At 32.9% G+C, this 4,927-nt stretch overlaps 1 protein-coding gene and 1 long non-coding RNA gene across 2 annotated transcripts in view; one reads left to right on the forward strand and one right to left on the reverse strand.

The window, feature by feature from the left end:
- Positions 1–4,927, reverse strand: part of LOC107464245 (3-epi-6-deoxocathasterone 23-monooxygenase CYP90D1) — a 35,129-nt gene that overhangs the window by 20,738 nt on the left and 9,464 nt on the right. The window lies entirely within an intron of this gene.
- LOC127741470 (uncharacterized) lies at positions 2,821–3,910 on the forward strand. The gene is made up of 4 exons (XR_008002618.1): positions 2,821–3,343; positions 3,433–3,557; positions 3,635–3,704; positions 3,791–3,910. It is a non-coding gene; the product is annotated as an uncharacterized LOC127741470 (long non-coding RNA).

Below are 4,927 nucleotides of genomic sequence, written 5' to 3' on the forward strand. Positions count from 1 at the left end.
TGCAGATAAAAAATTAAATAATAAGATTTTTAATTATTATTTTTATATGAAAAAAATCTAATTTTTTATTAATAATTAATTTTAACATTCCTTATCTAAAATTTAAAATAATTTAATATGTATACTTTTACATTTAAAACATTTTAATTATAAAAAAATATCGGATGACATATTTTGATTTGTCAAATTACTAATATAAAATATAATTATATATAGAGTAAAAATAGTAGAGAGAAATAGAAAAATGGAGAGATATAGATGAGAGAATTTAGGAAAGGAGTTTATTAATTTTGAAAAAAAAATATTTTCTCTCAATTTTAATAAGAGTGTCATGTGACACATTTGATTATTAAATTAAATAGTAATATATGATACATAATATAAGTATATTTCAATTAGATAGTAATATATGATACATAATAGAAGCATAATGAACTAAATTCTCAAGAAAAAGGCGGAGGGTTTTGCTTCCAAGTCTCGTCAATATAATCAAGAATGAGCAGTGATTCAGCAAGGGGCTTACCCTGGTGCACAAGAACAGGTACCTTTTTGTAGACAGGGTTGTATTTAAGGAGCATGTCACTCTTGTTGCTGAGATCTTCTTCCACATATTGGCACTCTATTCCTTTAACTGCTAGTGCCCACTTCACTCTTAGAACAGCTGGACTGCCCCAAAATCCTATTAACTTCACTGAATCTCCTTCCATCTTTTTGTCTTCTCAATTAATTTGTTAATCCAAAAGGAAAACTAATTGGATAAAGATGACTTTGATATCAATACCCGAAAAAGAAGGATGGCTTTGCTATCCTTCAAAATATGCCTATTTAACCTTAAAAATTAAGATAAAAAAATTTAGAAAGGGTAGCATTCTGTATGAAATAATAAGAGCCAGTTCAACTATTACCACTGAAATAGAAAAGAAGGTCCATTAATTAATGCATCAGTTTAAACAATTTTCTGTTGCTGGTTAATATTCAGTTTTGTGTACATTAAAATCAGATTCAATATTGAGGAGAACAACCAAATACGATATACCTTTGTAGTCTTCAAGATTGAAGAGAGCCGAGAATTCATCATTCTGAGCCTGTAAACAAAAGCAAACGGTTGTTAGAATCACATGATTGAAGATTGTTGCTTGCTCACAATAATCAATGTAGTAAGTAAAAAAGGAACCCCAGAAAATTTTGTTCTAAAAAAAAATCCACCAAGACAGTTTGGGAAATATTTCTCTTCAGAAGTTCTAATATGCATCAATTCTTTTTAAGCGAGCGCACATAATGCAATACCTGGATCTGCATCAACAGTTGCTCCTGTGCCTCAATATTTGAGCTATTTCTTCACAAATATGGTCATATTTTGCTATTTCCTTCTTAAAGAGATCCTCATGAGAGCCAGTGGATGTCATCAACTTTGGTAATATATCATCCTGAAGATATTTTTAGAAATACAAGCAAAGATAAATAGTACATGTTATAGATTCATGAATCACGGATTACATAGGATGGAAAAAATTCCACAAGAAGCATCCTAATCAGGTGTACCTTTCTTTTCATCTCTTTAAGCATGTCTTCAAGACCAGCCCTTTGGGCTCCAAGAGTTTCTACTTGCCTCTGAAATAGCGAGCACAAAATTTGATAAGAATTATAAACACATCTAATGCCAATGTTGTAGTCATTTTTTAAAATTATAACCCTATGAAACAATTAGAACATGTATTACTAATATTCCTTTTGTAAACTGAAATCCCTTTTCCTACTGCTAACTCTAATCAATACTCCATTGTCCCACAATATGACACAGATAGGATGAACTGAAGGACTGTAAAACAAAAATATTACTGAAATTGCCAATATAGCAAAAAATTTGTCACATATACCAGAAAATTCTAAGAGAAAAATAACAGTCATATAAATTATTGATTCAAGAACTGGTAGTGAATCTTATTCTTTGAAAATCATAATACACAATCATAAAATAACCATAACAGGACCAAAAACAGCAACTAACCAGGCTCTGCTTGAGAGATCCCACAATAGCATCTTCATTTTGATCTAAAGACATAATCGGCCTTGCCAAGGTTGGAAGTGCGGATTCAATCTGGTAAAGTGCATAGGAAGTTCAATGACTGAGCAACATGTCCTAGCCACACCAAGAGCCAAATGAATCATAACAAATAGTACAACAATTTACCGGGCGGGCATCAAGGATTGACATGAATGCCAAATTTTCTCTAACCGAACGCTCAGGGTTTAGGGTTTAGGGTTGGGTTTTTGAGTTCTATACTTCTTTCCAAGTTTTCAGAGGGAGAAAGGGCCAAAGGGTATCTATCGAAGAGGGGTTTTGATTTCTGAATCTGTTTTTTTTTTTTTAATGAAGAAATAAAAACGACGGCGTTTGGAGGCCTTTCGTTTTGAAATTTGAACCGGTAACACTCCAAAAGCCGGGCTGGTCTAACAACTGTTAATTACTGGCATAGGGCTGGTCTAACAATTGTTATTTTATACTTGTAAATAAGGTTCTAAAAATCGGACCGATCATCAAATTGCTCTAGTTACTGGTTTATTGGTTTATTGATCTAACCGGTCCAACCGATGATTCAACCGAAAAAATTGCTATAGAATAAAATAATAAATAAATTATAAATAAACATCTTAAAATATCTTCCAAATTTAAAACACTACACAAAAAATCATCAACCAAATTCATATGATCTTATCAAAATACAAACTCAAAAGTTAAATAGAAAAAAGAAATATCTAAATATTAAATTTTGACTTTGAGGGTTAACATGATCACTTAACACCTCAGATTCTAATTTAAAAATGTCAGGAGATAAAGGATTATCAATTTCAAAAAAATGTTGAGATATAAAATGTTGATCATTCTGTGGTATTATGCTAACTGAACATGAACCTGAACCTTGCAAGATGACCTTTTCGGTTTAATCTTAGGCAGCGTTGCGTTCATCTATTGTAAAAGAGCTCTCTTAGCAACAGATTCTTCTTGCTGAGCAAGCCATAAACGGGATCTAGTGTTGTTTCCAAGTTGAGGTATCAACATAATAAGTAGTCATTGAATAAGAAAGCATAACATATCACCAACTACCTATACACTTTGGCATTTATCTTTATGAACTGATCTATACCTTTTATTTAAAAAAAATTTGTATCTAGTTCTATTCTAATACGTGAAAGTTTGTGCTGGATTTTTTTACTTGTCAACGAGAACAACACACATTGGTATCTGGTTATTTTTTATTTGTGCAATCATCAAACAATTCTGCTAGACTCCCTACCGATTGCTACAGATAAAGAGCAAAAGAGATCGAGTATAGTAAAGCTGGTAAATTAACTTTTCCCATTTTCACTTTTATGACATTTTTTTAGGTTTCAAATATCGTCCTTTATTTAATTTTTTTCCTATATAAATAGGCAAAATATCTGGAAGATATGCTCAAGTATGACTCGTTCTATAAATACAACACTCCGTTCAAGCCAAGGATACTTGATTTTGCATTTGTGGATATACTAGAAATAGGAGAACAAGCTCCTGGCTCGTAAGGAATATCTGTATTTGTGTTTTCCTCTTTTAAATTTTTATCTGCATAAGCTAACCGCGTCTTATTTAACACAGTAATGATTGTGGGGTATGGATGGCAACCTGGATGACAAACTATAGGAAGACATATAGTTATACAATAAATGTAATTTTCTTTTGCTGAAAAAAATAGTACTTCAATTGCTAATGTGTATGGTTTTGTTGGTAACCTAAAATATTTATATTTTTCAGGTTAATGATGGTACAAGGATGCGACTTGCGTTGGATTTGATTCTAAGGCCCCACAACTTGATGCTGCGTAATGTCATTGAATCTGCTACTAGGAATTACAATAAGTATAAACAAAATGAGTCAAACAAAAATTAAATAATTGTAATTGTCATGTAGTCATGTTTAGTTTATATTAACTACTAAGACTTGTTAGTTTCATCTCTTTTACTTAAAAAATTATTATGCACTATATTTTTTATGGACTCTTGTTGAAAATTAATGTTTCTGTCTTTCGTTCGATTTTAGTTGAATTTAGATGAAGCTTAATTTTCACTCTAGCATTTAGATTCCTTGAACCACTTCTGCAATGTAAGCTGAATTGAAAATTTGATACTAAAATATATTAAGCATTTTAAAATAAAAACAACAGGAGAGAATGGTTATAATCTATCTTCTGAAAATCGGTTTGGACCGGCCGATTGAACTGGTTAAACCTTGAACCGCTACAAAAAACAACTCGGACAAATGATAAAACCCCCAATTTCAAAAACCGCAATTGAACCGTCGAACTGGTCGGTCGAACCGAACCGTCACCTGGCCGGATTTTTGGAATAAGGAAAAAACGCAGTTTTGAAAGCGGTTCGAATCGACTGGTCGAACCGGTCAAATCGTGAACCGAGGGGAAAAGCGGTCCGGACCAAAATTCTGAAAACCAGTTCGAACTGTGAACCGGTATAAAAAACGAATCGATCATATATCAAAATCGAAAGATTCAGAAACCGTCGTTGGACCGTCGAATCGGTCGAGAACCGGCCAGTCGAACCGAACCAGGACCCGACCGATTTTCTAAAATTTGCTCAAAACGGTGTCGTTGGTTAGAGGAACGTAACCATGGTTCTAAAAAACCGAACCGGACTGGCCGGTTCAACCAGAATAAATGAGATCCGATCACCTAACCGGTTCGAATCAGGTCAGAAACCGCTTGACAAAAAATCAATAAAAACCGATCGAACCGACGGTTAACCAGTAAACCAACAGAACCTTCCGATTTTTTAGCGGATTTTTGGTTTGAAAGTAATACCCCTAAACTGCGTCGTTTTGTCTCTTTAAAAAAAAAAAGAAAAGAAGAAAAAAGAAGGAAAGGCTAAACTAAACGAA

The sequence above is a fragment of the Arachis duranensis genome, chromosome 9 (assembly GCF_000817695.3).
Source record: "Arachis duranensis cultivar V14167 chromosome 9, aradu.V14167.gnm2.J7QH, whole genome shotgun sequence".
In the NCBI taxonomy this organism is placed as follows: Eukaryota; Viridiplantae; Streptophyta; class Magnoliopsida; order Fabales; family Fabaceae; genus Arachis; species Arachis duranensis.